Source organism: Arachis ipaensis, chromosome B9 (assembly GCF_059453495.1).
Source record: "Arachis ipaensis isolate K30076 ecotype BB chromosome B9, ASM5945349v1, whole genome shotgun sequence".
NCBI lineage: Eukaryota > Viridiplantae > Streptophyta > Magnoliopsida > Fabales > Fabaceae > Arachis > Arachis ipaensis.
In genome coordinates, this window is record NC_142444.1 from 130,912,501 (window position 1) to 130,924,887 (window position 12,387).

Here is a 12,387-nt window from a genome sequence, read left to right on the forward strand (position 1 = left end):
CTGTCTTCTGAATGAATGCTTGAACAGTACATATGTCTTTTGAATTTGTTGTTTAAGACTGTTAAATATGTTGGCTCTTGAAAGAATGATGAACATGAGACATGCTATTGATAATCTGAAAAATCATAAAAATGATTCTTGAAGCAAGAAAAAGCAGCAAAGAACAAAGCTTGCATTCAAAAAAAAGAAAAAAAGAGAGAGAAAAAAGCAAGCAGAAAAAGCCAATAACCCTTAAAACCAAAAGGCAAGGGCAAATAAAAGGGATCCCAAGGCTTTGAGCATCAGTGGATAGGAGGGCCTAAAGGAATAAAATCCTGGTCTAAGCAGCTAAACCAAGCTGTCCCTAACCATGTGCTTGTGGCGTGAAGGTGTCAAGTGAAAACTTGAGACTGAGCGGTTAAAGTCAAAGTCCAAAGCAAAAAGAAGAGTGTGCTTAAGAACTCTGGACACCTCTAATTGGGGACTTTAGCAAAGCTGAGTCACAATTTAAAAGGTTCACCCAATTATGTGTCTGTGGCATTTATTTATCCGGTGGTAATACTGGAAAACAAAGTGCTTAGGGCCACGGCCAAGACTCATAAAATAGCTGTGTTCAAGAATCATCACACTGAAATAGGAGAATCAATAGCACTATCTGAATTCTAAATTCCTATAGATGCCAGTCACTCTGAGCTTCAATGGATAAAGTGAGATGCCAAAACTGTTCAGAAGCAAAAAGCTACTAGTCCCGCTCATCTAATTAGAATCTGAGCTTCAATCAAAAAACTCTGAGATATTATTGCTTCTCAACCTATTAGTCTTCTATTTTATTTGTCTAGTTGTTTGAGGACAAGCAACAGTTTAAGTTTGGTGTTGTGATGAGCGGATATTTTATACGCTTTTTGGGGGGTAATTTCATATAGTTTTGAGTATGTTTTAGTTAGTTTTTAGTCTATTTTTATTAGTTTTTAGGAAAAATTCATATTTCTGGACTTTACTATGAGTTGTGTATTTTTCTGTAATTTCAGGTATTTTTCTGGCTGAAATTGAAGGAGCTGAGCAAAAATCTGATTCAGGCTGAAAAAGGACTGCTGATGCTGTTGGATTCTGACCTCCCTGCACTCAAAGTAAATTTCTGGAGCTACAGAACTCGAAATGGCATGCTTCTAATTGCGTTGAAAAGTAGACATCCAGGGCTTTCCAGAAATATATAATAGTCTATACTTTGCACAAGGATAGACGACGTAAACTGGCGTTCAACGCTAGTTCTCTGCCCAATTCTGGCGTCCAGCGCCAGAAAAGGATCAAAAGCTGGAGTTGAACGCCCAAACTGGCATAAAAACTGGTGTTCAACTCCACAAATGGCCTCTGCACGTGAATTGCTTAAGTCTCAGCCCAGCACACACCAAGTGGGCCCCAGAAGTGGATCTCTGCATCATCCATCATAGTCTACTCATATTTTGTAACCCTAGGCTACTAGTTTAGTATTTAAACAACTTTTAGAGACTTATTTTGTACCTCATGACATTTTAGATCAAAATTTTGTATTCTCTGATGGCATGAGTCTCTAAACCCCATTGTTGGGGGTGAGGAGCTCTGCTGTGTCTCGATGAATTAATGCAAGTATTTCTGTTTTCCATTTAAACACGCTTGTTCCTATCTAAGATGTTCATTCGCGCTTAACTGTGATGAAGGTGATGATCCGTGACATTCATCACCTTCCTCAAATCCTGAACGTGTGCCTGACAATCACCTCCGTTCTATGTTCGATTGAATGAGTATCTCTTAGATTCTTTAATCAGAATCTCCGTGGTATAAGCTAGAACTGATGGCAGCATTCATGAGAATCTGGAAAGTCTAAACCTTGTCTGTGGTATTCCGAGTAGGATTCAAGGATTGAATGACTGTGACGAGCTTCAAACTCCTGAAGGCTGGGCGTTAGTGACAGACGCAAAAGGATAGTAAATCCTATTCCAACCGGATCGAGAACCAACCGGTGATTAGCCGTGCTGTGACAGAGCGCGTGAGCGTAGTTTTCACTGGAAGGAAGGAAGGTAGCCATTGATAACGGTGATCCACCAACACACAGCTTGCCATAGGAGGACGTGCGTGCGTGAACAAGAAGACAGAGAAAAGCAGAGATTCAGAAGACAAAGCATCTCCAAAACTCCAACATATTCTCCATTACTGCATAACAAGTAACCTTTAATTTATGCTCTCTTGGTTATTCACAATTCAACTGATAAACATAATTGACTTCCTGACTAAGATTTACAAGATAACCATAGATTGCTTCAAACCAACAATCTCCGTGGGATTCGACCCTTACTCATGTGAGGTATTACTTGGACGACCCAGTGCACTTGCTGGTTAGTGGTACGAGTTGTGAAAAGTGTGATTCACAATTTGTGCACCAGCGTCCCTTAGACCCAAGGCGTCGAACACATTGCGGAACATGATGTTCGAATCTGCCCTCGTATCAACAAGGATCCGCTTGATGAGACCGGTTCCCACTCTGGCCGTAATGACCATGGGAGGGCTTTCCGCGACCTCGTCGAACCATTGGTCCTCCGGGCCGAATGAAATAGATGGAAGTTTCTTGGGGCTTCGCGCAGAGGATGTGGAAACTGCCAGGACTTTGGCGTCTTTCTTATGTGCCGACTTGGACCTGGGCGCCATGTTTCTCGCCATTACCACGTTCACTATGGTAAGGCCGTGGTCGTTGTCCTCTGGCTCTTGGCGTCGCTTTGCTGCCCGGGTCTTGTCTTCGCCTTCGTGGTCTCGGTTTCGTCTCCTCGGCTCCCTAATGAGGTGGGAGAACTCGGCTAACTTTCCATCCCTGATCGCTTGCTCCAGTGCGTCCTTCAGGTCGAAGCAATCCTGTGTCTTGTGTCCGTAGCCCTTGTGGTAATCATAGTAGAGGCTCCGGTTCCCCCCTGTTCGCTCCTTCAGTGGTCAGGACTTCGACAAGATCCCCTTCTCGGCTATTTTTTGGTAAACTTCCATGATTGGTGCGGTGAGGGGAGTGTAATTAGTGAACTTCCCGACTCGGGGAAACGGCCTGGGTGCCTTGCTCAAACCGCCATCCCTGGCGTGTTCCTTCTGTCTTTCTCCGCTCCCGTGGTGCCGGTTTTGATTGTAAGAGGGCTGCCGTTTGTTGGCAGCCGCGACCTGGCTGACTTCCTCATCGTTGATGTACTCCCTGGCTACACATTGGATCTCCTGCATTGTCCACACCGGCTTCGTGGTGAGGTGCTTTCTGAAGTCCTCGTTTAGAAGTCCGTTTGTCAGGCACAAGCTTGCAACCGAATCCGTCAGCCCGTCGATCTCCAAGCACTCATCGTTGAATCGGTCTAGGTATTTCCTGGTCGGCTCGCCGGATCTCTGGGTCACTCCAAGTAGATTGATTGGGTGCTTTGTCTTCGCGATTCTGGTTGTGAATTGGGCTAGGAAGGCGTGGCTGATGTCCGAGAACCTGGTCACCGAGCCCTGCGGGAGGTTATTGAACCACCGTATTGCATGTTCTGCTAAGGTGAACAGGAAAGTGCTGCACCTTACCTCGTCTCCTACTCCCTCCAGGTTCATTCTGGCTTCGAAAGCCGTAAGGTGCTCCTGCGGGTCTTGGGTTCCGTCGTACCTCATGTCCATTGGCTTGTCAAAGTGTTTTGGCAGCCGGACCTCGAGGATGGAACGATGGAATGGGGTTGCGCCCATTATTACTGGTCCCCGTGTTCTGGTTGTTCTTCCCTCGTCGTCCTCCCGACGAGCGTCCTCGTGGTCTCGCACTGTGGTACGCCTGTTGTGCCTGGAGTATATGAGGGGGTCATGGTGTCTTCTCGCGCGTCCTTCCTCCCTGGCGTTCTTGGGCTCAGATTGTGGGCTAGCTGTTCGTCGGGAGCGGCTTCTCGAGACGGATCGGGAGTAGCTCGATTCGGGAGTTTGTTGACGATGTTCTCGGTCTGCCAGCCGGCGTTCTAGGTCTTGCATCCTGTGGCATAGTTCTTGCATTATTCTGGAACTGTTGTCGCCAGTTCCCCCGAATGGGCGCTTTTCGGGAGATCGTGTGGTTCGTCTTGGAGGGGACCTCGTGCACTGCCGGGGAGAAGCTGCGGAGGCTTCCCCTCTGTGCTCGGTCTCGCGGCCTGTTCCTCCTGGGCCCAGTACAACGTCCATTCAGGCGATTAGTCCCCACAGATGGCGCCAATGTTCGGTAAGTCGGTTACCGGACGGTTCGGGTTGGTATCCTGGTTGAAGAGGGGGAGGTCTCGCCTGGTCGTACGTCACTGGGTCGGGGTAGGCGACGTCAGCACTTCGCGTGAGGAGGAGGTGTCACCTGCAAAGACACTCCGACACTCTAGTCAGTGAAGTGTGCAGGCGAAGAAGGGTTAAGCGGTATGTAACGTACCTTGGGGGAAGGGTAGGACCTTCCCCATATATACCGTGTCAGAGGTGGGCCCATCGAGGACAGGCCCACCTTCCTCGAAGCTTCCCTCTCACAGTTGTAGCGTAGCTGTCAGGGACACGTGTCCGGATCGGCGACTGGGCGCTCTGCTCCTGACTGTTCGGGTCGGGTGGTGCTTGGGTCGAACTAACCCACTAGTGCTTTGGGTCAGGCCGTAACAAAAATCATTATATATTTAGAGGAAAGAAAAACTATCTTTATGAAGGATAAATTATGAATGTATCTTTTTCATTAATTTTCAATGTTTGTTGTCTTTTTTTCTGTAAGACATAAAATATTAGATATTTTTAACCTGCCAAAAAATAGAAACAATACAAATAACTGAACACAATAATAAGGACGGATAAATATTCATTTTGACAACATGAATTGATGAATTGTTAATAGATAAGCTTGGTCATTTAACCTAGAGTGTTGAATTCTGCGGTCCCTCTTCAAGAGAGCATTTTAGAAATTAAGTTCCCAACCTTAGTTAAAAACTTAAAATTCAACCAAGACCGATTTCATTTAAATTAAATTAACTTTGTTTGGTTTGTTCCTTACATATGATAATAAATATATTTGCTTTTTTTATTGGATATTATTTTAATCAAGTGGTTTTCTCTTTTTTGTTTTTTTTTGACATAATTAAGTGGTTATACCGTTAGATGTTATATCCCCCCCCCCCCCTTTTTTTCTTTTTGTTTTTTCTAGATTTTGGTTCTTGGTTGGCACCTAGTTCATTTGGTGGTATTAATATATCAAAACACATTTTTGGTCGTACGAACAAAAGAGTTGAGCACCCTTTTACCAGGCCTTTGTCAGAGTAAGCCCAAAGACTGCTGTCATTTTGGTTTGAAAACTGAATTAATTCAATTGGCCAACGTAAATATTTTGGATGGAGGCCCAAATGCACCAATGAATAGGCTTATTTATTCTATAGTCAGCGTAAATCCTGTTTAATAAGATTCTCACAATAATAAACCAACTTGGGTCTTGACCCAAAAAAAACATAAAAAAATAAAAACCAACTTAGGTTGGTCGAGTATTCATCTCACTCGTATGTTTAAACAAGTGTCGGAGGTTCGAATCCCGCCTTGTAAATGCAGCAATTCATTGGCCAGCGACAGACCTTCAAATGGAGTTCAGATCTACGACGGATTAGTCATTGGCCTGTCGAGTTGGAAAATTGTGGGCAACCAAAAAAAAAATTCTTACAATAATAAGCTATGAGAAGATTAGATGAGATTTTATCCATAGAAGACAAAGAATTTAACTTGCCAGAAAAATTAGTCAACATAATCCTGCAAGGAGTTAGCATGGTCAGCTACAACGTACTTTGGAACGGTGGCAAAATAAAAATATTCAACCCTACAAGAGAAATCAGACAAGGAGACTCGATTTTACCTTATCTTCACAGCTTATAGAAAAAGAAGCTGAAAGAGAAAGATGGAAGGCATTTAGAGTTGGAAAAAATGGGCCAAAAATCTCCCAACTTACTTATTTTCTTGGAGGCTACAACTGACCAAATTGAGATGATAAACAGCATCTTGGGACAATTCGGTGACATGGCTGGTATTAGAATCAATGAGATCATAAACAGCATCTTGACAACTTAAAAGAGGACTCCAACACCCTCTGGGCACAAGTGTTCATTAACAAATACGTAACGGAAATAAATGACTCACCTCTTTGGAAGGAGCTTGTCAATTTGTGGCCCATGTTCAAAGAAAACACTACCCGCCACATTGGAAATGGCTGGACCCCTATATCGAAGGCAAAGAGAATCTTCTCAGTAGAGCAACACAAAGCTTCATCTGGGAATGGACAAACAACCAAGGAGAATGGGACAAAAACAAAATAAGCAGTTTGTTACCTGAAGATGTTGTGCTCGAGATCATGGTCACTCCATCGCCTTCAGCTCATTTGGGAGAAGACATATTAGAGATGGAGATTTCTCCATAAGCGACACCTACGAAGCAATGGAGCTGGAAAGGGCCACAAAAGGCTAAAATCCACCTTTGGAAAATTATGCACAAAAGAATTTTTCATATAATGGGAGGTTCAGGGGCTTGTCAAATCTGCGACGAGAGCCAAGAGGACATAATGCATGCAATGAGAAATTGCCCAACGATTTCCAGAGTTTGGGTGAGATTAATCAAATCTTCTTTGGAAGCAATTTGGAGGAATGGATAGTGTTGAATCTCACCCACTGAACCTGAAATGGATGGACGTCTTCATCTTTACTTGCTGGAAGGCTTGGGCTTGGTGAAACAAGGAGATACACGAGCAAGGGTACCAGAGACCGCCACATGCACACACCGAAATTCTCAAATCAACATTAAATGGATCCATCCTTCCCCAAAGACAGATCCGTTGATGGAAGCACCAACAAGGCGGGGTGTAGGGGACTACTCAGAAACCCAAATGGAAGATGGATTGCAGCCTTCTTCCATTCATTTTATTGGGGAGTGCATGGGCATGGCATATAGAGCAGAGCTTTGGGGGATTAAGAAGGGACTTATGCTACCTTGGACTATGGGAATAAGAAATTAATTGTGGAATGCGATTTCCAGAAACACCCAAATGCTTTAATCAGAAGCATTAGTAACTGGAAAAGAAAAAATTGGAGGAAAGACAATAGATGTGCTGATTGTCTTGTGCATAAAAGTTTAAATTAGATCCAGGATTTCACTTTTAGGATATCCTTTCTAGAGAGGTTCTTAGTTTGTTAGTTGATGATGAACAAGGAACTTCTTTATCCCACTTTAGTTTGTATTTAATTTCTTTTAGGCGTTTTAAGCCCCCTTTCAATACCAAAAAAAAAAAAAAAATTATAATAATAAGCTACTGTTATCCACTCAATAGGCAGTTAGGCACTGAAATTCCTCAAAGTACCAAAAACAATTAACTTAAAAGGAAGGATCAAAATCTTTACAAAATGATGAGAAGATTTTGATATATATAAAAATGGTGCGTCACCATAACTAGATAAAATGATGAGTCATCATAATAAATTTATTTCTGGAAGAAAGCTAATAAAATGTGAATGAATGATTAAACAAATCATTTAATTTTTTGGGCTAAATCTGTTTGTGAGCTTGTGTGATACTTTGTTAGTGCTGTCTTGATGAAGTATAGAATGCTTGTTTAATACACTCCCACAAATTGGAGGATGGAAAATATCCAAAACACCAAATTTAAAAAGATTGAAATAGAAGCACAATAAAAAATGTGTTGAGTATTGTCGGATTTATTGTTGGATTTATCGTCGTCTTGAAGTTGACGGTATAAACGGCGCCAAAAATTATTTATTGGTGGATTATTTCATCCAATGCTAAATACCAGCGGATTTTCCGTCGATTTTTTCAACGAATTTGTTGAGACTGAGTTGCTAATAACCGTCGGATTATTCTGATGGTAACTGATGCGTGAGCATCTTATACCTTTTTTCTAGTTGTTTTTATAGTGTTTTTAGTTAGATTTTATTAAGTTTTATTATGTTTTGGTGCAAAATTCATCTTTGGATGCTACTTTGAGTTTTGTAGTGTTTTTTTATGATTTTAGGTGAATTTCGAGAGAATTTAGCAAAGTCTTGTACAAAGACAAAGAAAGGATAGCAGATATTGTCAACTCTGACCTCCTTGCATTCTAATGAGCATAACTTGAGCTACAGAGGTCCAGTTGACGCGGTCTCAACGGCGTTAGAAAGCTAATTTTCAGAGCTTTCCAACAATATATAAGGCTGCATTTGTTTCTGAAAACAGAACAAGACAAGACACTGAGAACAAGACATAAAGGATAGAGACACAAAATTTTGTGTTCTTGTATCCTATTTGGTGATAAACTACAACAAATTATTAAAATTTAATTTATTCTCATTTTTCATTCAAAAAATTTGAGACGAAAAATATAATAATAAAAATATAATTATAAAAAATTAACAAGAATAATAAAAGAAAAAATGAAAAATAAGTTATGTCCTTTGTTAGTGTTTCCGTGTCCTTCCTGTCAGGATGGATATAAAATACACTAATTCAGTGTCCCTGAACACATTGTCTCTGTCCATGTCTCCTATGTCAAACACGATTTTGTGTCTCTGTGTCTCTATCTTAGTGTCCTGTCTCTGTAAACAAACGCAGACTAATAGTCTATACTTTTCTTCTAGAATCACTGCCAATTCAGGCGCTAAACGCCAAGCCTAGCGTTTAGCGCCCAAGAAGGAGTAACTCCCAGCGCTGAACGCCCAAACTAGCGTTCAACGCCAGCCAGTGAGCAAGGGACCAGAATGCACTCCTCCCATATGGGCGTTCAACACCCAGATTGGCGTTGAACGCCAGCAAGCAGCCGAAGCATTCACCAAGTGGGCCCCCAAAGTGGATTTTAGCTCTCCTTAAGCTTATCTTATCTTACCTTTGTAATTTTGAATTTAAAATAATATCTTTTAGGTTTAACATTTACTATTTAAAGAGGAGATCACTTAGGTTTAATCATTCAGATCTTCTTATATACTTTTAGAACTGTTTTCTCTGTAAGTCATGAGCAACTAAACCTCCTGGTTAACGTTAGGAGCTTTGTTTATTTCTCGAAATTAATATTATTATTTTTTTATTTTAATAGATGTTTGATTCCATTCTGTGTATTTTACTATTCACCTACAGGAGGATGCCGTTTGGCCTCTGTAATGCCCCTGCAACTTTTCAAAGGTGTATGCTTTCTATTTTCTCATATATGGTTAAAAAATTCATTGAAGTATTCATGGATGACTTCTCCGTTTTTGGTGATTCCTTTGACTCATGCCTTAATCATCTATCCTTAGTTTTGAAATGGTGCCAAGAAACAAATCTAGTTTTAAATTGGAAAAAATGTTATTTCATGGTAATTGAAGGGATTGTTCTTGGTCATCGGATTTCTAACAAGGGAATAGAGGTTGATCAAGCTAAGGTGGAAGTAATTGAAAAATTACCACCACCTACTAATGTTAAGGAAATTAGAAGTTTCTTAGGACATGCAGGATTCTACAGGAGGTTTATAAAAGACTTTTCAAAAATTGCAAAACCCCTGTGCAATCTTCTGGCTACTGACGCTCCCTTTGTTTTTGAAAAAAAATGCCTACATGCCTTCGAAACTTTAAAAGCAAAGCTTGTCTTTGCACCCATTATTTTTGCACCCAATTGGGCCCTACCGTTTGAACTGATGTGCGATGCCAGTGATTATGCCATCAGAGCAGTTCTGGGACAGAGATAAGACAAGCTTATGCATGTCATTTATTATGCCAGCCGTGTTCTGAATGATGCTCAAAGGAACTACACCACCACCGAGAAGGAACTACTGGCGGTTATTTATGCCATTGATAAGTTTAGATCCTATTTAATTGGTTCAAAGGTTATTGTTTATACTGACCATGCTGCTCTTAAGTACCTTCTGACCAAGCAGGATTCTAAACCAAGGTTAATCAGATGGGTGCTGCTCCTTCAGGAATTCGACATTGAGATCAGGGACAGAAAGGGATCAGAAAACCAGGTGGCCGATCATCTGTCCAGGATCGAGCCCGAGGAAGGAACGCCATCCCCTACTACTGCTGTATCGGAGACCTTCCTGGATGAGCAACTTTTTGCAATCCAAAGAGCGTCATGATTTGCAGACATTGTGAACTATAAAGCCATGAGATTCATCCCCAAAGAGCACACCAAACAACAAGTTAGAAAACTTTTGTGTGATGCGAAGTACTACATGTGTGATGAACCCTACCTCTTTAAGAGATGCTCAGATGGGATGATCAGGCGTTGTGTCTCAAAGGAGGACGCCCAGCAGATTCTTTGGATTGTCACGGTTCTGAGTATGGAGGACATTTTGGAGGAGAGAGAACAACCACTAAGGTCCTTCAGAGCGGGTTCTACTGTCCAACCCTCTTCAAGGACTCCTGGGAGTTTGTACGAAACTGTGATAAGTGTCAAAGATCTAGAAGCCTTCCTCACAATCATGAAATGCCACAGCAAGGAATCCTGGAGATTGAGCTATTCAACGTGTGGGGGATAGACTTCATCGGACTTTTTCCTCCCTCGTACTCGAACATGTACATGCTGGTGGCCGTAGACTACGTGTCCAAATGGGTTGAGGCAATAGCGTCACCCATCATGACACCCGAGTCATGCTGAATTTCTTACAGAAATATATTTTCAGCAGGTTTGGTACCCTGATGAGTGGATAATTTATACGCTTTTTGGCATTGTTTTTAGTATGTTATTAGTATAATCTAGTTACTTTTAGGGATGTTTTTATTAGTTTTTATGTTAAATTCACATTTCTGGAATTCACTATGAGTTTGTGTGTTTTTCTGTGATTTCAGGTATTTTCTGGCTGAAATTGAGGGACTTGAGCAAAAATCAGATTCAGAGGTTGAAGAAGGACTGCTGATGCTGTTGGATTCTGACCCCCCTGCACTCAAAGTGGAATTTCTGGAGCTACAGAACTCAAAATGGCGCGCTTCCAATTGCGTTGGAAAGTAGACATCCAGGACTTTCCACCAATATATAATAGTCCATACTTTGGCCAAGTTTAGACGACGTAAAAGGGTATTGAACGCCAGTTCTACGCTGCTGTCTGGAGTTAAACGCCAGAAACACGTCACAAATCAGAGTTGAACGCCAGAAACACGTTACAACCTGGCGTTCAACACCAAAGGAAGCCTCTGCACGTGTAACATTCAAGCTCAGCCCAAGCACACACGAAGTGGGCTCCGAAAGTAGATTTATGCATCAATTACTTACTTCTGTAAACCCTAGTAACTAGTTTATTATAAATAGAACTTTTTACTATTGTATTAGACATCCTGGATTGTATTTTTGATCCTGTGATCACGTTTTGGGGGTTGGCTTCTCGGCCATGCCTGAACCTTTCACTTATGTATTTTTCACGGTAGAGTTTCTACACTCCATAGATTAAGGTGTGGAACTCTGCTGTTCCTCACGAATTAATGCAAAGTACTACTGTTTTTCTATTCAATTCAACTTATTCCGCTTCTAAGATATTCATTCACACTTCAACATGAATGTGATGAACGTGACAATCATCATCATTCCCCCACGAACGCGTGCCTGACAACCACTTCCGTTCCACCTTAGATTGGATGATTATCTCTTGGATCTCTTAATCAGAATCTTCGTGGTATAAGCTAGATTGATGGCGGCATTCATGAGAATCCGGAAAGTCTAAACCTTGTCTGTGGTATTCCGAGTAGGATTCTGGGATTGAATGACTGTGACGAACTTCAAACTCGCGAGTGTTGGGCGTAGTGACAGACGCAAAAGGAGGGTGAATCCTATTCCAGTATGATCGAGAAACAGAGCATTTGGACCATTTTCACAAGAGGATGGGATGCAGCCATTGACCACGGTGATGCCTCCAGATGATTAGCCATGCAGTGACAGCGCATCGGACCATTTTCACAGAGAGGATGAAAAGTAGCCATTGACAATGGTGATGTCCTTACATAAAACCAGCCATGGAAAGGAGTAGGACTGATTGGATGAAGACAGTAGGAAAGCAGAAGTTCAGAGGGACGAAAGCATCTCTATACGCTTATCTGAAATTCTCACCATTGATATACATAAGTATTTCTATCTTTATTTTCTGTTTATCTATTATTTTATTTTCGAAAACTCCATAACTATTTGATATCCGCCTGACTGAGATTTACAAGGTGACCATAGCTTGCTTCATACCAACAATCTCCGTGGGATCGACCCTTACTCACGTAAGGTCTTATTACTTGGATGACCCAGTGCACTTGCTAGTTAGTTGTATCGAAGTTGTGAATGAAAAACGATTTATTAAGACGTGCGTACAGCGTTTTTGGGCGCTGTTGCCTGAGATCACAATTTCGTGCACCAAGTTTTTGGCGCTGTTGCCGGGGATTGTTCGAGTTTGGACAACTGACGGTTCATCTTGTTGCTCAGATTAGGTAA

General features: G+C 41.8%; 1 long non-coding RNA gene across 2 annotated transcripts; it reads right to left on the reverse strand.

Moving 5' to 3' along the window:
• Positions 1-5,331: 5,331 nt before the first annotated feature.
• On the reverse strand, positions 5,332-7,248 carry LOC110267307 (uncharacterized). Of its 2 annotated transcripts, XR_015899995.1 has the most exons (3): positions 6,297-7,248; positions 5,702-6,186; positions 5,332-5,593 (listed from the first exon to the last, which is right to left on the reverse strand). It is a non-coding gene; the product is annotated as an uncharacterized LOC110267307 (long non-coding RNA). The 2 variants fall into 2 exon arrangements; XR_002354784.2 differs by having other exon boundaries at positions 5,332-6,186.
• Positions 7,249-12,387: the final 5,139 nt, after the last annotated feature.